The sequence below is a fragment of the Castor canadensis genome, chromosome 10 (genome assembly GCF_047511655.1).
Source record: "Castor canadensis chromosome 10, mCasCan1.hap1v2, whole genome shotgun sequence".
Taxonomy (NCBI): domain Eukaryota; kingdom Metazoa; phylum Chordata; class Mammalia; order Rodentia; family Castoridae; genus Castor; species Castor canadensis.
This window is the reverse complement of record NC_133395.1, coordinates 117,968,224-117,989,830: the sequence shown is the minus strand read 5'-3', so window position 1 is coordinate 117,989,830 and position 21,607 is coordinate 117,968,224. Positions and strand designations below refer to the sequence as shown.

At 41.1% G+C, this 21,607-nt stretch overlaps 1 long non-coding RNA gene across 2 annotated transcripts in view; it reads left to right on the top strand.

Annotated features, from left to right (window-relative positions):
- The first annotated feature begins 3,771 nt into the window (after positions 1–3,771).
- The window catches only part of LOC141411516 (uncharacterized), a 37,827-nt gene continuing 19,991 nt past the window's right edge, over positions 3,772–21,607 (top strand). For both annotated transcript variants that reach the window (XR_012436328.1, XR_012436329.1), the window contains exons 1-4: positions 3,772–4,435; positions 10,497–10,706; positions 10,796–10,852; positions 11,281–11,349. This is a non-coding gene — a long non-coding RNA (uncharacterized lncRNA). The remainder of the gene's footprint in view (positions 4,436–10,496; positions 10,707–10,795; positions 10,853–11,280; positions 11,350–21,607) is intronic.

The window sequence follows — 21,607 nt, the reverse complement described above, 5'->3', positions numbered from 1 at the left end:
TCTGTTACCACCTTGTTCTTCCTTCTCTCTCTGTATATGTGTATATGTGTATATATTGGGGGAGTGGGTACCAGTAATCACCAAATGTCCTCTCCAGCCACACTCAAATTTCTTCTTTTGTTTCTGCAGGTACCAAATAAAACTTTCTACTGCAAGTGGCCTCTGGCCCTTTCTGGCAGGAAGCTTTCTCCAACCACAGACAACTCAGAGCAACCAGCTCAGTGTTCCATGCCAAACCGAGTTCCTTTTTAGTACTTAGCAGAGAAATTCTTCATTTTGCCTCCTGGACTTTGGGTCATCTAGCTGCCCTTGGCCTAATGCTATGAAGCTCATGATTGGAAGGATTTGACTTCTCTGCATGTCTGAGATCCTGCCTGGACTAAAGAGGCACCAAGTCGCACCATTTTTCTCTGCTGCACATTAGAGTGGGAGCTTCTATCCCTTCCTCTGGCTAGAGCTATCCTAGGAACCCCAAAGACTCAGCTTCATGCTACTCCTGCCTGCTAGACTGACTGCATCCAGGAGAGTTTATGTGCTATACTTTAGCAACCAGAATCATTTTAAGGCTGATAGTGGTGAAGTATTTTTTATTCCTTAATTGTTTTTCTATTCCTCCCAGATCTGACCATTTCCTCTCTAGATGCAAAAGGCTAAGAGTGGGAAAGAGGAGCATAGGCAGGGATAAATCTGTTGGGTGACTTGTCCCCTTCCCTTCTGAGTCCTCCTGTGCTCTCTCAGGAATTTTCCAGAGAAGGTTGAACCCACTGTCTCTTATCAATGTAAAGAGCAAGGAATTTCTGCTGAATAGTTATTTATAGATTATATGTATATTATATTTATATATAACTATATATATTTATACATATATATGTATATATATATATAACTATAGGACATTCTCCTCTGGGATTCTGAAATGTGCATTTAAAATACTAAGTTCTGTTCCATCACAGTTATCTTTTGAATCACTATATACCTCCATTCCCTTGCTATTTTGTTATTTTGATTTCAGCCAATTAGAAATCTGTCCAGTTAGGTCCTTGTATCCTGTCCTTCTACTGCTGAACACAGGGCACAGAGCAGATCTTGGAGTTTATCTTATGGATCTGTGGTCATTCGGAGATGGGCCTGAGCAGAAGTTTTTGACTGACACTTAGAATAACAAAATAGCTCAAATGTCTCATGCACAAGTATGATTCTACCAAGTCATAAACTTCTAATGCTGAGAAATTTCCTGCCTTTGAATTCTAAAGGAAAGACATTGCACTGGAAGGTGCAGACACAAGGCTGATTCTGGTCCTTGAACAGCAGAACAACATTTGTAATTTTAAGTCACACTTATATACGTGCATGTGTTTATAACTTTTAATTTAAAATAAAGCTAAATAAAGTGAATGGATAAAGTAAAAAATGGGAAAAAATAAATACTTGCAAGTCGTATATCTGATAAGGTTTTAATATCCAGCATATGTAAACAACATCTCCAACTTAAAAAAAAGACAACTCTTTTTGGACAAAAGATGGCCCAAAGACTTGAATAGACATTTTTCCCACAAAGATGTACAAATGTTGGATAAGCACATGAGAAAATGCTAAGCATCATTAATTAGTCATTAGGAAGATGAAAATCAAAAACCCAATGAGATATCACTACACTATGGTGGTGAAAATAAAAATGATGAGAAGTATTGACTAAAGGGTGGAGAAATTGGAAACTTCCTGCAGGGGAGGGGATTAATGCAGGGAGGAATATAAAATGCTTCAGTCACTGTGGACACAGTTTGGTGGTTCCTCAAAAAAAGCTACATACAGAACTACCATAGGGTCCAGGAATTCCATTCCTATCTACCTGAAATACCTAAAAGTTAGGACCTAACATTGATACCCATGTGCCATGGTTCACTGCAGCATTATTCACTATTGGCCAAAAGGTAGAAATAATGCAAGTGTTAATGAACACATGAATGGATAGACAAAATGTGGTTTATAACGTACAACGGAATATTACTCAACCACAGAAAGGAATAAAATTCTGAAACATGTTATAACATGGTTGACTGTGAAAAAATGCTGAGCGAGATTAGCCAGACACCACAAAGGACCAATATATAATTCCATTTATGTGAAATATCCAGAATGAAAACAATCAGTGAGACAGAAAGGAGAACAGAAGTTACCAGGTGCTGAAGGGAGGGGGAGCTGGGAATAAGCGCTTAATGGATTCAGAGACTCTGTTTGGATTAATGGAGATAGTGGACAGACAGACAGTAGAGGTGTTTGTACAACATTGTGAAGGTTCCAAGGCCACCGAATTATAAACTTAACAGTTATTAAAATGGTAAATTTTATAAGATATGTTTTGCCACAAGAAAAAATATTTTAAAAGGTAAAACTGAATAAATATTTTTACAAAACAAATTTCTCCTGCAATGCCTTCAACTGAACATCAGGGTCAGAACTCAAGACCACATCTTCTGACTTTCTGTCCAGCCTGATGTCTCAGTGTAAATTACACATTCATTGACGTATGCAAATCGTCTGTCTTCCAGTTCCTCAAACATGCTCAGAGTGCCTAGTAGGTGCTCAGTAATTTAAACTGATGGTGAGGAGGTGATGGAAGGAAGATTCAACATGGGGTCTATGTTGGCGTCTCTACTTGAAGGCCATTTATGGCTTTACTGATTAATTTTCCCTTCAATGATTCTTATGAATCATTATCATCCCTATTTTATGCCTGAGAACAGGAGGCTAAGGAAGGTGAGGTGAACTTGCCCAAAGTGCTGGTAGTAAACAGCAGAATCAGGATTGGAACCTTGGAACCTAGATCTGCCAGAATGGAAGCCCTCATTCCTAACCATGTTCTTGTTTTCTCTCATTTCCTTGGGCTGGCAACTCTCCCTATTGTCGTCAGGAGCCGAGGACAGCTTCAGAAGAGGAGAGCACACTCTTTAAGGTGGCTCACTCAAGATTGCTCATGTTCAGGATGGTAGCAAGGACCAATCTTGCTTCAACTGGTCTGCAGCTGGAGGAAGGACCACCCTGGGGGGTTGTCTGCAAGTATAATGACTTAATGGCACCAGGCACAGCAAATCAAAAGGCAGCTGTTATCAGCAAGGGGAGCCGGCAGGACCTCAAGACCAGCATACAGGGGAGAAGTAGGTTTCCAGGCTGCCAAGTGGAACAACAGTAGCTTTTGCCAAAGGCTTTCAGCTCTGTGTGCTTGTTAGCAGTATATTCTTGAGCCTCTGCAAGCTCATTCTGGAATTGGAAATGATCAACTGGCCACAGAGGGTGTCCTGAAGGCCAGGCCTAGCCATTTTCCAGTCTACTCTGCTACAATGAGTAGGTAGGCTGAGCAGAGTGAGAGTGAGAGCGGGACAGGAAAAGCAGAAGTGATTCAGACTCACGCCCAGGGCCAGGAGAAAGCCTCCTGGCTTCTGACCAGCTGTGCTAGCCCAGATTCCTGCTCTCTACTGCTTCTTTTGAGACCCAGTTGAAGTATCTCTATTTTTCCCCTATAAGCATGCCGGGCTTGTTCCTGCATTCATAAGAGCTCTATTATCTCTGCATTTGGGGAACCAGCTTATTTCCAGATCAGCACAAGAAGACAGGTAACTCAGGCAATGAGTAGTTCCATGGAAATTTCAGGTCATTACAAAACAGTACATTCCACCTTCATTTACTCCATCGTGCGAGGTCTTAATGCATCTCACAGTCTACTGCTCATTAATACTGCTAAGGAGCACTTGCAAAGTATTTAAAACCAGCTCTCTTTCTCTCTGCTCATTCCCTGTGGTGCAGTCCAGTTTCTGGGATGAAGCTGGATCAATAAACACGTTCTTTCAGTCTGTTGAGACTTTCTGTCTTCCAATTAGAAGAGAGGAGCAAAGCATGCTGCTTTTATTATATAGAGACAGCAGTCAATTTTGGCTCGATGCTGAATAGGAAATGCTTATTTTTCAGATGTTTGTGTAACAGAAACAACAAAGCATCCACTTGGAAAGCAACAGGATTTTTCTTAGCCAAACTACACACAAATGGGCTCTGTTAGCAGCCGAAGGAAGAAGGAAGCAAGCAAGAATGTGGGCCCTAAGAGACTGCAGTTACCCACTCTCTCTGGCCTGGGTGTACACGTGATCCAAGGTGAAGCTGCAGCCCCCAATCCTGCCAGATGGGATCCTGTTACATTCCTGCTTGACCCACTTGAGATCTCAAATCCCATGTGGTCTGAATTCTTTGCCTGTGGGAGGCAAAGCACTGAGATGTATGCACCATCATCCAAGCTGCCATTCATGAGCCTCTCCACTGAAAACTGAAAACGTCAGTTCTCTGGAGTCTCCACAAGCTTGAACACCACACTCAAGCCTTCTCGCTTCCTAGTAGACAATGCTCTGGACTCTCCGAGACTAAAAACTTTTCAACCAAAAACTTAGAGGTAGGTTGGCGAATGTCTCATGCTTGTGATTAATTTTTAACATCAATATATTGAGAGAGAAAATAGGGAGGAAGAGAGGAAGGAAGAAAGTGAGAGGGGTGGAAGAAGGGAAAGAAGAACACATTGACCTGAAAGTCGGCAGATGAGTTTCGCTTATATCTCTGCCAACTGTGAACTCAGTGATTTAGTCTCTCCTTTGTGGTGGTGTTGGTACGTGTAGGGGGGAGAGGAGGAGTGGAGAACAATTCAAAACTAAAGCCTGATGAGTTTTTATTACAGATTAGTAATGTGAAGGTCAAATGAGAAGACAAAAATGAAGGCACTTTATCAACCTTGTAACCCAAGTAAAACTGGGCCACCTGAGGCCAGTTGTAGCACACAGCTATAAAACACACACACACACACACACACACACACACAAATACACACAAATTTGACTCCTGAGAGTCTTGAACAGAAATGCACATGTTTTACTATATTCCTCATTATCAAATGACAAGGAGAATTTACACTAACACAGCCTGGCATGTGTCTTCTTTGTAGACATGTTTCCTTTTTCCCAAAGTTCCTTCACACAGTAGCTGTTCAAGTCTGTCTCCTATCTCCAAGCAGTTCAGCCATTTTGACCACATCTCTTACTTTCCACTTCTTTTCAGTCCCTCCCCCCATAGTTTTTATCCATGTAGATTGATCCATATGCTTACTTCTGTGGAAGAAGCTACTCCCCTTTCTTCTTCAATGCAACTTTTCTACCCATTACTGTCCAACAAAGAGTTTGGCGGTTTCAACATGGTAATGTTCTAGTTCCTGGGTGGTTGGCAGGAATAATGAATATAATGCAGGAAAAGACTAGGCCCAATGCCTGAGAGGGTCCAAAATGATAAGAGGGGGAGGAGAGAGAGTTCAAGTCCAAGGCTAATTATCATCTGTCCTTAGCTAAACAACTTCTCTTTGGATCCCAGTGTCCCTATTTGTCAAACATGGGGACTTGTGAAAAATGCTGACCTCCCAAGTCCTCAAAACACTAACCTCTAAAAGTCTCTGAGTCTCTGTGAGAATAAAACAAGCCCATTAGATGAGCAGAGATGAGTCCCTTCTTCATTGTCATTGCTAAGACTGCGTCTGGGACAGTTTCTTATGGGAGAAAAATCTCCATGAAATCAAGAAAAAAGAGAGTTAATTGAAAGGATGGCTCCCTTGTGAGGCTGCTGAGTTGCTACATGAACAGCCTAGGACCATACAACCCTGGCCCTACCAGTATCACCATCCTTAGAGCACCTTCCAAGGTAGGTTTACACTGCATGTCTGCTTAGATCCTGCACTTCATCATGAGAGGAAAAGGGCTGGCTCATGAATGCCCACTGGGCCTGTCGCTCATTTCAGATTGATCCAAAAACTCCCATTACTATAGTGACACAGGGTATCTGGCCCAATGAGGTTGCTTGGGACCTTCTGTGCCTACGGTGGACCCTCTGTGCCCAATGGGGATACTTGCTGGCTTGGTCAGCTGGGTACCTTTTGTTCTGAACAACAAAATGTTTAGAAGCAAGACCAAAAGGTTTACACACCTGGAAACAAGTGAGAGAAAGGCAGAGGTGTCTATCCTCCTGTTTGTTTCCCTCAGATTTCAGAAATAAACTTTTCTCTCGCATCTAATTCATGCCTCCTAAAAGCCCTCACTCACTGCTTGCTCCAATAGCCTGACTAGTTCACATCTGAGTCAGATGCTGTGTTCCTGCTCCTAGAGAGCTTGCTTATTTATGGGGGAGATAGGCACCTTGAGTGAGGAGGAGTATGGTAATCCACTGTTTTCATGGAGCACCTGCTGTGTGCTACTGATTCTGTACAAGGATGCAGAAAAGCACAATATGGCCTCCATATCCACCTGGAATGACTGAGGCTTCTTTGCCCAAGATCAATCACTGGCACATGGTGGTAGAGCTGAGATCAAACACAAAAGGGTGAGGTCCCAGACAGACAAACAATGATTGATATGCCCCAATCTTTTTTGAAGGACAACTTGGCAATGGTATTAGGAGGCTCTCTAAAGCTGAAAATCTTTAAAACAGCAATTCTAATTTTGGAAAGTGCCCAAAGGAAAGAATTTGATGAGGGTATCAGCCTTAGGGTGTTGATTTTTTTTTTTCTTGTTAACCATTTTTTTTTCCATTTTTCTTTTATTATTCATATGTGCATACAAGGCTTGGTTCATTTCTCCCCCCTGCCCCCACCCCCTCCCTTACCACCCACTCCACCCCCTCCCGCTCCCCTCCTCAATACCCAGCAGAAACTATTTTGCCCTTATCTCTAATTTTGTTGTAGAGAGAGTATAAGCAATAATAGGAAGGAACAAGGGGTTTTGCTGGTTGAGATAAGGATAGCTATACAGGGCATTGACTCACATTGATTTCCTGTGCATGGGTGTTACCTTCTAGGTTAATTCTTTTTGATCTAACCTTTTCTCTAGTTCCTGGTCCCCTTTTCCTATTGGCCTCAGTTGCTTTAAGGTATCTGCTTTAGTTTCTCTGCATTAAGGGCAACAAATGCTAGCTAGTTTTTTAGGTGTCTTACCTATCCTCACCCCTCCCTTGTGTGCTCTCGCTTTTATCATGTGCTCATAGTCCAATCCCCTTGTTGTGTTTGCCCTTGATCTAATGTCCACATATGAGGGAGAACATACGATTTTTGGTCTTTTGAGCCAGGCTAACCTCACTCAGAATGATGTTCTCCAATTCCATCCATTTACCAGCGAATGATAACATTTCGTTCTTCTTCATGGCTGCATAAAATTCCATTGTGTATAGATACCACATTTTCTTAATCCATTCGTCAGTGCTGGGGCATCTTGGCTGTTTCCATAACTTGGCTATTGTGAATAGTGCCGCAATAAACATGGATGTGCAGGTGCCTCTGGAGTAACAGTCTTTTGGGTATATCCCCAAGAGTGGTATTGCTGGATCAAATGGTAGATCGATGTCCAGCTTTTTAAGTAGCCTCCAAATTTTTTTCCAGAGTGGTTGTACTAGTCTACATTCCCACCAACAGTGTAAGAGGGTTCCTTTTTCCCCTCATCCTCGCCAACACCTGTTGTTGGTGGTGTTGCTGATGATGGCTATTCTAACAGGGGTGAGGTGGAATCTTAGTGTGGTTTTAATTTGCATGTCCTTTATTGCTAGAGATGGTGAGCATTTTTTCATGTGTTTTCTGGCCATTTGAATTTCTTCTTTTGAGAAAGTTCTGTTTAGTTCACATGCCCATTTCTTTATTGGTTCATTAGTTTTGGGAGAATTTAGTTTTTTAAGTTCCCTGTATATTCTGGTTATCAGTCCTTTGTCTGATGTATAATTGGCAAATATTTTCTCCCACTCTGTGGGTGTTCTCTTCAGTTTAGAGACCATTTCTTTTGATGAACAGAAGCTTTTTAGTTTTATGAGGTCCCATTTATCTATGCTATCTCTTAGTTGCTGTGCTGCTGGGGTTTCATTGAGAAAGTTCTTACCTATACCTACTAACTCCAGAGTATTTCCTACTCTTTCTTGTATCAACTTAAGAGTTTGTGGTCTGATATTAAGATCCTTGATCCATTTTGAGTTAATCTTGGTATAGGGTGATATACATGGATCTAGTTTCAGTTTTTTGCAGACTGCTAACCAGTTTTCCCAGCAGTTTTTGTTGAAGAGGCTGCTATTTCTCCATCGTATATTTTTAGCTCCTTTGTCAAAGATAAGTTGCTCATAGTTGTGTGGCTTCATATCTGGATCCTCTATTCTGTTCCACTGGTCTTCATGTCTGTTTTTGTGCCAGTACCATGCTGTTTTTATTGTTATTGCTTTGTAATATAGTTTGAAGTCAGGTATTGTGATACCTCCTGCATTGTTCTTTTGACTGAGTATTGCCTTGGCTATTCGTGGCCTCTTGTGTTTCCATATAAATTTAACGGTAGATTTTTCAATCTCTTTAATGAATGTCACTGGAATTTTGATGGGAATTGCATTAAACATGTAGATTACTTTGGGGAGTATCGACATTTTTACTATGTTGATTCTACCAATCCATGAGCATGGGAGATCTCTCCACTTTCTATAGTCTTCCTCAATCTCTTTCTTCAGAAGTGTATAGTTTTCCTTGTAGAGGTCTTTCACATCTTTTGTTAGGTTTACACCTAGGTATTTGATTTTTTTTGAGGCTATTGTAAATGGAATTGTTTTCATACATTCTTTTTCCGTTTGCTCAATGTTAGTGTATAGAAATGCTAATGATTTTTCTATGTTGATTTTATATCCTGCTACTTTGCTATAGCTATTGATGATGTCTAGAAGCTTCTGAGTAGAGTTTTTTGGGTCTTTAAGGTATAGGATCATGTCGTCTGCAAATAGGGATATTTTGACAGTTTCTTTACCTGATGAGGGTATCAGCCTAAGGGTGTTGATTATGATGCTATTTATAATTGTAAGCCGTGATACAGACCTTGGTATTGATTAGTGAGGCCTACCACGTCATTTTTAAGAATGATGTGAATATATATTTACTCTCTTGGAAATAAATATGGGAAAACAAACAGGCTGCCAAGCTATATGTATCATGAGATCCGATTTTGTAGAAAAAATAAAGATTTATTTCTATATAAAGATGTATATAGAATAAATATGGGAGGTTATAATGTATAACTGATTTTTTAAAATGGTGATTATCTTCAGATAAAATGATGGGTGATTATTTTCTTCCCTTTTTTCCTTTTCTTAAAACAATTTCAACTGTTGTAAAATGCATATAACATAAAATTTACTATCTTAACCATTTCAAATTGTACAATTCCAGTAGCATCTAATACATTCACATTGTTGTCTACCCAGTCTGCAGATCCCTGTTCACCTTGAAAAACTAAAATTCTATATAGTACCCACTAAACAACTCCCTTTTCCTTCTCCCCCAGCTCCTAGCAGCCATCTGTCTTCAGAATTTGGCTACCCTAGGTTCTTCATATAAGTGCAGTTCACACAGTACTTGTCTTTTTGTGACCAACTTATCTCACTTAGCATAATGTCCTCAAGATATACCTATGAATTGGTATGTGTCAGAATTTCCTTCTGTTTTAAGCCTGAATAATATTCTATTGTATGAGTACACATTTTATCTCTTCATCTATTGATGGATTAACCTTTTGGCTAATGTGAATTATTATTATTGCAATTCTCTTTGCTTTCTGTTTATCCTGTAGGAAACAGGTCTTCTCACGTCATTTTTTATGTTAAATCTGGGACAGATATATATGCAGGTTATGAAAGGCTTTGCAAGCAGTGAGGTGTTTCTATAAAAATAACATCAATAAGCAGTTTAGAAATCCTTCTTTGGAATCACACAAGCCTGGATTTGAATTTCAACACCACCAGGTACAAGCTGTATGTCTGTGGACAAATTATTGAACCTCTTAAAATTGATTTCCTCATGTAAAAATCCTGATCCTGACAAACTTCATCATAGGATTATAAAACTCAAAGTCTAGGCCAGACCCAAGGTCAGCACTCATTAATGGAGCAGGGAGAAGACTGGTAGTATTTGGTTCTTCATTTACTCAGGTATCCTGCCTGCCCAAGAAGCTTTGCACAGACTATTGCCTCTGCTTCAGTCTTCCTTCTTCTCCAGAACAAACCCTTTCTTGCCTTCATACTGTTGTTGAATCTCAAGCCCCCTCCCTCACAACAAGATACACTTGGCCTGTTGACTGGGTCGACCCTATCCCCATGAAGGATGTTCTGAATAAAGTAGACTTGCCTTCCTAACAGCTAAGTTTCAACCTGTCCCTTTATCTCTGACCCTACCTCCCTGGGTTCATTTGGCACAGAAAAGATACTCAGAAAATATTTTAAAAGTAAGCGAATGCATGAATGAATGATATCATGGGAAACTAAAATTGACTCTAATTCTCTACATGTGGATCTGGCATCTGTCTGGCCAGTGATGCTGTCCTGTTCCTCTCTTCCTGTCCTTCTTGATCTCTGTATTCCAGTACCCCACCTCTGTACTCCCAGCCTGGCATCCTCTGTGGCCCTCAATTTTACAGGTGGAGCCTGCAGTGAAGGCAGGAGGAAGGACGCCATAAGTCCTGCTAGGGCATAAAGAACCGCTCACCTGAAATTGCACAATTCATCCCGGGGGCTCAGCAGGAATGCGGCATTTGGAGAAATTACACCTCTGAGCTGCCAGGATATATTTAAACAGCCAAGAACAGAAGTTGGCCCAACTGGGACACATCTACAGAGCAGTATGCACAGTGAGCTCACCAGCAAAGTGTTTTCATTTCTCGGGGGAACGGCCAAGAATTTCTGCCTACTGTGGGTTCTTTCTTCTCTTTGGTTTTAGGGTAATTCTCATCGAGGAGTTTTCAAAACCAAAACTGGGAAGGAAAGCTTGAGCTCGGTCAGTCATTTACATGTTATGACTCATCTTCTGCATTAGGCTCCTTAATTCTTCTAGCTCGTGATTCAATATGACTTCAAAAACCAGCAGTGCCTTTGCTGTTTTTAGTTTGTCATAAAGCTAAATAGAAACATGTTTTCCAAGTGTATGTACATACAACATTTGAAGCGTTAAGCTACTCTTTATAGAATAAGATGATATTGTTGGTGATCTTAATACCCTAAATAATAACAAAAGTTACAAAATAAAGGGGCAGGGAAATTTTTATATAGCTATGAAATTTAAACATCCAGAAACCATTCATTAGTGCAGCAAAATGGACAGCTGATAGTGTTTTAAATAATAAGAGCTTGCGTTTATTTATTGAGCACTTAACTACATTAGAAATACTTGACTAAACACTCACATGCATTTTTCTTATTCCTCAGGCTAATCCTGTCAATGAAGGCACTGTTATCATTCCTACTTGATAGATGAGGAAACTGAGGCACACAGAGGTAAGGAAATTTGCTCAAGTTTATGCAGCTAGTAAGCATCAGAGCAAGAGTTTAATATGCAAATTTCAGAGCTAATGTTCTCATCACCCCCAAAGCAGCAGCTCTTCTTTACATTAGCCCAAAGCTCTGACAATCAGTCACCCAGGCAGGTCCTCGTTCCTCCTCTATGGTTCCTTCCTCTTATCCATGTTATCCATGACTGGCCCTGCTAGCCCCTGTCCTGTCACTGGTCACTGTACACCATGATTGTCTCTTTACCTCTTTGCCGCACTTCTCTTCCCTCTACCAGCACCCCAAATACTAGCCAGGGTATAACCTCCTTGAGGGCAGGGTCTGTGGGCTATCAGTTGTACCATCAGAATCCTGCACAGCATAGATGCTCAAAGTTATTTCTGAACTGGATGGATGATACTGAGTCCTCCTTGCCAGCTAGAAACCAGTGTGTCACAACCACCTCTCTTGCCCTTTTCAGTGTTATTCCTCTCTCCAGGCATGCTTTCTTTCACCAGCCCCGTGGCTCAATTCCTAAATTCTTTTTGGTCTCATCATCTCTACATGGAGGCCTCTCCTAACCACCCAATATGAATAGCCTCCTCTTCCTATCTTTGATCAGTTTCTCTTTTGTACCTCATAGTCTTCACTCCTGAGGTTGGATCCTATGTCTAAGCTCATATGTGTGTTTTGAGTCTCCAGTGGAATGTAAGCTCACTGAAAGCAGTGACTGTGTCTGCCTTGCTCTCTGTTGGATTCAGTCACTCAGACAAGGTCAAAGGGCCAAGCAGGACACAAAAGGCTGACTTAAGCAATGTCTAATGAGGAAAATCCATGGAGAGAGAGCAGCAGCAGGTGTGCCCATTTCATTCTGGAGCAGTACACAGGGCAATAATTTAATGGTCACACCCCAGTAGAAGAACCCTGATCTTCAGGCTGTATGACTTTTAAACTATTGTGATAATGGGATGTCAGAAACATATATTTAGTTTCTGCACCCATTTCCTAAATTCTTAAAACCTTTGTGGACAGGGATGTTAGGAGAACCTTTTGTTCTAATATTTGACCCAGGTTTCTGACAAAGAATATCAAATATCTTGAGTGGCAGAAGTGCCAGACAGAGCTCCCACATCCGTGAGAGTGTTCATGGTGGTGGGAGTGTTTTTGTTCTAATAAAGTGACTCTTAGTGGGCTCCTGCATAGTCACAGGGTAGGAAGTTGGTTGCCAAGGGAATCAACCATGTGATTGGAAGGTTGGAATTTTCAATCCTATACCCTGACTTCCTGGGCAAGGAAGAGTAGCTGATGGTTGAGTTGATCACAAGTGAGTTGACTACCAGTGACCAATGACTTAATCAATCAAGGGTAAGCCTCCATAAAAACACAAAGGGACAATGTCCAGAGAGCTTCCAGATTGCTGAACATATGAAGGCATCTGAAGGGTAGTGTACCGAGAGAGGACATGGAAGCTCAGCACCTCTTCCTGCACACTTGGTCCTACACAACTCTTCTACCTGGCTGTTCATCGGTATCCTTTATGATATCACTTACTAACAGATGGTAAGCCTAAGTGTTTCCCTAAGTTCAGAGAGGCATTCCAACAAATTAATTGAGCCCAAGGAGAATGTAGTGTGAATCTTAGATTTAGAGCTGGATAGTCAGAAGTATAGGTGACAGCTTACTTCTTAGTTTTATCATGTGAACTGGGGGGAGGACTTAGAGAGCTAAGATCTCAGCCTGTAGAATCTGATGCTATCTCCAGGTAGACAGGGTCAAAATTAAACTAAAATATCAGATACCTTGTTGGTGTCCCCTGGAGATCTGCTTGGTGTGTAGGGAAAACCCAAGGGTTTCAGAGCATTTTGGATTTTGGACTTTCAGATTAGGGAAGGTCAACCAGTAAAGTCAATGCAAATATTCTAAAATTCTAAAAACTCCTAATTCTGAAACACTTCTGACCCTAAGCATTTCAGATAAGGGATATACAACTCGTAGTAGCAAATTAGCAATCCACAGCTGTGTTTTGTTTAATATGCTTAGTCTTGGTTTCTAGTTATCTTTTCTTTCAGAGAATTAGTGGGCATGAACATTCTAGTTTACTATAGTTTACTCCACTCCCTCACCCCAACTGCCTCTCGTTCTAATCTGTTCCGCTCCTTCATGTACCTGACTCCTGAGGCATTTGAATTTTCAGTCCCCACCTACCTGCCTCTACCCAAAAGTTGGCCTCCAAATCAAAAAGTTGGCCTCCTTCAGAATTCCAGAGTAACTGGCCATTGCCTAGTCTTGAGGAAATTGATCTGAGTTGTCCCCAGTCCTGGACCCATTCCTCCCACATATTCCTAGAATGCTGGCTTTCACACTAAATGCTTCATTTGTAATTATCTATTTTTTCTCTAGATGATTCTAGGGCCTTGGTATGGGTTCTTACTTTTTCATCTCTTTGCATTTTGCATGTCACCTCACTTAGGGATTATACTTTTGCACCTTCAGAATCCTGTGGGGAGTATGCTGAAAGGCAGATTCTGAGGATTCAGTCACAGAATCTGGGATTTAGCTATTGCTATGATTTAACTATGGTTTGTAAAATGCTGAAATCTAATCCTCATTATGGAGTATTAAGAGTGTAAAAACTTAACCCAACTATAGTATTTAAAGATAGGCATGATATTTAAAGGTCTTTGGGTGATAATGAGGATTAGATAAGATCATTAGGTGGGTTTTCCATGATTGAATACTGGTAGCTTTTTAAGGAAAGGGAAAGAGACTAGAACATATACACAAGTTCCCTCTTTCTGGCCTTATAACGCTTTTGCACTGCCTCAGGAATCTGCCAGCAAACAGACCATCAGCAGATGTGGCCCTTTACTGTAGACCAATAGAAACATAAGCCAAAATAAACCTGCTCCTTTATAACTTACCCAGTCTGTGATATTGTGTTTGTGTATTGGAAACAGAAAAATGAACTAACACAGCTGTCTTGTGCAGAGACCAGGAATTGCATATGGTGATTTTATACAATTCTGCTGTGAATGGTGCTGAAACTAACTGGGAGAAACACAAAGTGCCAGGTTCGTAGAAGAGGCTCATTAGAGACATGAAGATTGGTCTCTATCAGAGGGTCACAGTCCTGAAGACTGAAGCCTAACTTAAGCCTGCAGATGCTTCCTTTTTCCCACCCACCGCTTTTAGAAAAACAAAAGGAAACTCAATTATACTTAAAAAATAGGAAGATATTATAAGCCACATTTGCACTTTTGAAAAAAAATTTTTTTCAAGAAGGACATGGGCATGTCCTTCTTCCTGCATCTGATATACTCCCACTCACAACCCCACCCCAAGTTACAGCAGGCTCTTCAAGCCCTGGCATAATAGTTCACAGCCCCTGTGGATGTCTGCCTCTGTGACCCCTGCTTCACTGCAACCTCACACCTTTTGATGAGCCCATTGTCTTACCAGGGCTACAGCCATCTTGGTTGAGATGTTTGTGATGATGTCATCTCTTTGGCTAGAACAGGCACAACCAACAGCCCTCTAGCTAAATCCTAGGAAGAGAACAAGCCAAACACTGTGGTGGTCTGAGAACACAGGCATATATTCAGATGGATGGATACAAGGGTTTAAGAACTTTGCAATGAGGTTTTTGAAACTAGGCCTCAACTTAAAAAAATGGAATCACTTTAAAATCATGTTGTGAAGTCGGTCCTACAGAGGACTAGGAAGTAGATTAACTCACGTCCCTTGAGACCCATGGCAGTTGGACTGAGAAACTGCTGAGTGATGGAAGAAGTCAGATCAAATAAGTGACAACCTGTCACAGCCAAAAGTGAGTGGCTGTTAACAAGAAATATTCCTTCTTGGTAGGAGAGAAGAGTCATGCAAAGAGCTCAGTGGTCAACAGAAAGCACATGAAATATTACTAGTGGAGTACTGGAAAGATTGCTTGGGAAGTTACATATAGAATGTTTGTTCCATACAATTACAATGAAGCTCAAAAGTCCCTACCACCTAACAAGGCACCAGGGGCTCATGCCTTTAATAGTAGCTATTTGGGAGGCTGAGATCAGGAGGATAGTGGTTCAAGGCCAGCCCTGGCAAAAACTTTGCAAGACTCCATCTCAACCAATAGCTGGGTGCAGTGGTGCACATTTGTCAGCTCAGCTACCACAGAAAGTATAAGATATGAGGATCACAGTTCAGGCTGGCCCAGGCAAAAAACAAGACCCTATGTCCAAAATAACCAGATCAAAAAGGGATGGAGATGTGGCTCAGTGGTAGAGCACTTGCCTAGCAAACCTGAAGCCCTGAATTCAAACCCCACTACTGTCAAAAACCAAAAAACCCTACTGCCTAGAAACATTGTCGGTGTCATAATGTCCTACTAGCACATGGCATTGCTTACATGTCCATGGTGATGGTGGTGCAGAAAGACCTAATGCACTGATAAGCACCTGGAGAGTGAGAGCAAAGAGGAATGAAAATAACTTTGCCACAAATGGTCTCTTCTCGTTCTCTTCCATGTGGTTTTATGATTCCAATCCAGGTCTTGTGATGGCTTAGGTGAATAGCCAGGAGCTTCCTGCCAATTGTAGCCAGGAGCTTCCTGCCAATTATAGCCAGAAGCCAAGTGAAAGGTCATATAGAAGAGGCTTCTTTGTACTAGAAAACACAGAAGAGGGGTGGCTTAAGTCAGTCAGTTAGGGAATCACACTGTTCATAAGTTCAAATGTTTGTTTTCAACTTTGTGTTTCTGGTCATACTGGGATGTGAACTAAGGGCCTTCCACTTGCTAGGCCAGCACTCTACTACTTGAGCCAGGCCTCTAGCCCTTGTTTTCAAATTTTACACCTAATTATCAGTTCCTGCCATCCTAGGGGAGAAACAGAAACATGACATTGTGCCCTGTTCTCTCTGGAATAAGTCTGTGCTGGGCACACTGCAAAACCTGTCCCCTGCTCATTTCAATGAACTTACCTGGTGGCAGTATCTCTGGTTCACCTATCTTAAATATGCCACCTGCTTGGCACAGGACCCATAAGAAGTAATATGACCTGGGCAAGGTTTTTCAGCCTTGACAATCTTGATGTTTTAGGTTGATAATCCTTTTTTGTAGGGGCAGAGCAGTTAGCAGTAGTTCTCATTTCTAACCGTTAGATGCCAGTACCCTTCCCCCACAAAATGGACAAATGTCTGAGAAGGGGGTGTTAGGGTGTTGCCCCTGGTTGGGAAGCACTGGCCAATAGTTGAACTGCAATGATTCCCATTCCAGCTCCCATGTTTGTTAGTTGTGAGGATGTCAATTTCCTCATCCTCAAAAAAGGCGAGGTGACATAACGAGAACATTAATAACCATTCTGTTACTACTTTGTAAGATTGATCATTGGAAGGATTACATGAATTAATGCACATAAAATTCTCAAAACAGTGAGCAGACAGAGTATGGGCCTAAGAAATATCTGCTATGAGTATCACCTGCATAGGCAGACACATCACTCAAAGTCTAAATCTTATGGGACCAGTTTCCCAATTTTACAAATCACAACATAGAAGAATCTAAGTTTTCTGTCTTTATTATCTAAGAGCAGCATAAGAAAAGTTTTCCTCTTAAGTTCAAAAAACATAGTGAGAAAGAAAGTTGAGAAGAGTGTGAACCAAACTCCCAAGAAGTTTATATGTGAGAGGTTCTTTTCATGCCTAAGGAGTTTATATTCTTCTTCTCCAGAAAGGTAGACAGATCAACTCTGTTAGTACAAGCTCGTGCCACTGTCACTCCCACCCCCTCATCTATCTGCATTTGTCTCTGTGTCTTTCACTTACATGCATGTGTGTGTGGCACACACACATACAGACACACACACTGAGGGGAAGCAGCCAGAGGAGGCATTCTAGATGTTTATTTTGCTTTGGCCAACCTACCACTGATATAAGAAGCCAAGATTTGTTTGTTGGCTTTAGAACTCCAAATGGGAAAATTCACCCTAAATCATTTATTTGGGTTTTATGATTCGTTTTCTTTCTATCTATAAAGACAGTGAGGAACAGCAGATATGTGGTATTGGTTTGTAGGACAGTCTTGTACCTAGAAGACTTCCCTGGTTCAGCACTGACCCTGTCATCCCTCAGCCTAGAAGGAGCATAGCTTGTGCTGCCATGTTCCTATGAAGAGCCTGGGGAGAGGGAAGTAAAGTAGGCTGCATATGCTGTGACACCCACCACAGCTGAGTACAGGGACCCACGGTGAAAGATGTGATTGCAAACACCACCCTGGCAGCATTTTCATCAGAGAAAGAGATGGAGGGCCTAAGGGATGTCAAGGGAGCCTGGGAAAATCAACATAATGCCTGGGTATGTTTTCTAGATGGGCAGAGTAAAAAGAAAAAAAAAGGTTTAAGGAAGATAATGATCCAAGAAACCATATCAGCACAGTAAATAAGAGATTACCAAACTGCTATTGCAGGTTGGAGGTTAGGCAAATTCTTATACATAGCAAACAAGCAATTTAAATGAGCCCTGGACAGTCTCTGAGGCATCATTTGAAGTACCACCCTCAATTTATTGTGTAATGGTTGCCATGCCAACAGGAGGACTGTAGTCCAAAGGGTAAATGGACATTCTACCCCCATACTGCCTTGCACCTGATTCTTCAACCCTGCTGGGTTTCTCACTACTCTCTGGTCCTGTATTGCTTCCTCCCATCCTCCACCATTCACCTCTAAAAGTTATCTCTGAGAGGGAGCCTTCTTAGCACTGAATTCCTCCCTCTCCTTTGAACATGCTATTCACACCCCTTGCAATCTTACACACTGACTCTTGGGCCAGATCATAAGCCCCTCCTCCCTAGCATGGCAGGGGATGCTCTTAGTTAATCCTAGAAGCTAGCCCAGTGCCTAAAATGCTGAAGATGGCTCAAAAAGTTGAGTTGATAAATGCCAAAAAAAAAAAAAAATTCAAGTTGTTATTTTTTAAGCAACACATAAAGCACCAAAGAGAATGTCTCACATCAGAGTAGATGCCAAATAAATATTTGCTGAATGGATGAGCACAAGAATAAATAAAGAAATGAATGTCGGGTGAATTGAGTTTTTGCAATTCTCTTTTTACTCGTGTCTAACGTTTGCTTATTGAAGATTAGACACCATTTCGCAACAGAACTAGTTACACAAATCACAGCTACTAATTACTGAATGGCAGCTACCTGCCAGGCCCTGCTTTAAGCTATTCACTCACATTCTTTTCCATTCATTTCAATACCTTGCAAGGTTGGTTGTAATTTGCAGTCAAGGACACTAAGGTTCAGAAAGGGAAAGTAAGTCCCACCACTGCCACCTAACTGCATTAAGGCAGGAAACGGCAGAGGTAGGCTTTGGACTCAGGCCTGTGTGGCCTCCAAGTTTTCCTCAGCCCTGGCACAAGGCTAAGTGCCCAGGCTCCAGAATGAGACAGACCTGGGCTCAAGTCCTAGCCTTGCTGTGTGGTATCACTATTACACTGGGCAAGTAACTTCAGCTCGCTCAACCTCAGATTCCTCAAATGTAAAAGATCATCCTCCTTGTTAAGATGGGATAGCAGAGGGAAGGGATCATGTGTGCAGAGTTGGTATCATAGGCCTGTCACAGAGAAGACAGCAACAGGAAAACAACAGTGATATCACTAGTATCTTCACAAAGTAGAACTTATTCTCCATTCTTGGAAATGTAGACCACTCAAGGACAAAGATCAGTTCTATATTTATACGATTCCAATCAAAGGGACACACCCACACGGACATTGAGACAGTAGGTTCTCTTGTTTGCAAATGTCCCTCCCGTCCCCTCTGGAGGAAAAAAAAGAATCAATTCCATTATATTATGTGTGTGCATACTCTCTTAGCACATTATATATATATATATGTATATATGATTATATATGTCTATTTCCAATTGCTGTATTTATATTGTTCTTGTTTTTAAATCATTGGGGAACAGAAAGTTCTCTTTTCTATCTTTAGCACACCTCACGTCTGTCTTGCTTTGTTTGAGCTTCTGTTTGCATCACAGATGTATGTCAACATTATTTCTGACTATTCCCTTAGTTAGCAGCATAGTGTGAAAAAGAAGGTAAGGGAATTATCTTGGTAAGAAGAGAGAAGAAATAGTGGGAGAGAACCATGATCCTCAAACCACCTCCCTGTTTTGGTTAGTTGTACATAAGGTGCTTGGTGAATGTGAGCTTGCCTTGAAATTTTGGGAAAGGAAGGCTTTCAGAACCAGGGCTGAAAAGTTTCTTCCATTGTGTCTCAGATTCAAAGACTTCATTGTCAAATGCCTTTGTATGGGCCCAATTAGAAAGAAGTAGTATTCAATAAGTCTTTCAATATCACATTTTGGTTGGGTATGGAGGCTCATGTCTGTAATCTTAGTTACTTGGGAAGTGGAGATTGGGAGTATCCTTTTCAAGGCCAGCCTGGGCAAAGAGTTTGCAAGATTCTATCTCAACCAATGGCTGGGTGTGGTGGCCCTCACTTGTCATCTCCATCTATGTAGGGAGGAGGTTTGAGGTCCAGAAGTGGCCCTATCTCAAAAAAACAACAAGCCCCCATAAGAAAAGGTCTTGGAGGAATGGCTTCAGTGGTACAACACATGCCTACCAATACCAAGGCTTTGAATTCAATCATATTTAGGTCTCAGGTCTACCATCTGAGAACATGCAGAGACACACAGATTTGGATAGGAGACTCCCCTTAGAGATGAGTAACAATATAAGCAGGTGTCATCTGTGAGGACCTCCTGACTGGAGTTATCTACTGCTTGATTTCTGTACCATCACCTAACTCCTTTAGAACGCACTGAGTAGGAGACACAAGTGAATTCCTCAAGGAAGGGTTAGGACATGAGTACAAGGAAACTAAGAGATGAGTGTCACAGCCTTAGAGCAGGTGATACCAGTCACCCAGAATCAGTTAGGAATCACTCTTCTGACTGTGGAAGTACAGTGGCTGGTCATGGCAGTTGGACACAGGATCTCCTAAGAGCTTGTAAAAAAGAATTCCTAGAGGTCAGAGTAGACTTTTTGTGTGCATTCCCTGGTACCCAGCACAGCAGAGTAGAAAATAGATTGATAACTATTGCCTGAAAATATTTTACCTTTTTTTGAATTGGAAGATTTTTATCTCCAAAAACACTTTTGAAGCCAGTATAGTAGAGAAGGTATCAGAATGAAGAGTTCAGAAAACAGAAAGGTCGCCATTCAAACCCCCCCCTCACTACTTACTCATTATATTCTGTCTTGCCATCTATTGAATTGGTATAATACTGGTCCTACTTCACAGAGGTGAGTAAGGAATGAAATGTGAATACAGTGTACTGCATAAGGCCTGGACACAATGGTGATAAAAATGCTAACTATTATTGATGATAAACAAAAATTTAAGAGAGTGGAATTGCTGTGGCTTGACTAAAGAAACAAACAACAGTGTTTACTAGAGAGAATATGTGTCCACTTTTCCATTCTGACTAGGAAGTAAGTTGTTTGTCTTTCAGAGAGACAGATTTAAGGTTGATATGATAGTAAACACGGTATGCAATAAATCTTTCCATCAGAACAGTATGGTCAGTATGTACCAGAGAATGTTCAATAAGTGACTCTCCAAAAATATTTCTCAGTACATACAATGGGGAAGTTGGTAATAAATTTTACTGATTAAGAAGGGTATGCAGATTATCTTACAAATAATAATGAAATATATAATATTCTTTTAGTTCTAAGTGAATATCACAGATTCCTTGGTTTTTATTGAACTCTGTGTTTGCAGCCTTTCAAGTTTGAATGTACTGTGGCAGTAGAATGGCTGCAAACGCAACACACTTTTAAGTGTAATCTGAATTATTAACATTGTTTTATACAACAGTGAATCAAGCCTCAATTGGTAGCCTTTGCCTGCTCTTTTTCTGGTATTAAATAGCAGTTCTGGGCTATTTAAAGCATGTCAATGAGTGTGCAGTTGAAAGATCTGTAGGGTGGCACACCATTACACAGTATTTTACTATAGAGATAGAATAGACTTAAATACCTCAAAAAGTAAAGTAATTAAAAGGTAATGAGTGTTGAGTCTTCATAACCTTTGTTTTTAATATAATTTAATTACAAGTTTAATTTTTAATTAAAAGCGTGTTTAAAAACTGGTTTAATACAGCCCTAGAATTTTAACAATGGCCTCCACCATTAGGACTGTTACAGCACACACTGCCTTGGGGGAGAAGCAGCTATCTGATCTACAGCTATGTTCCTA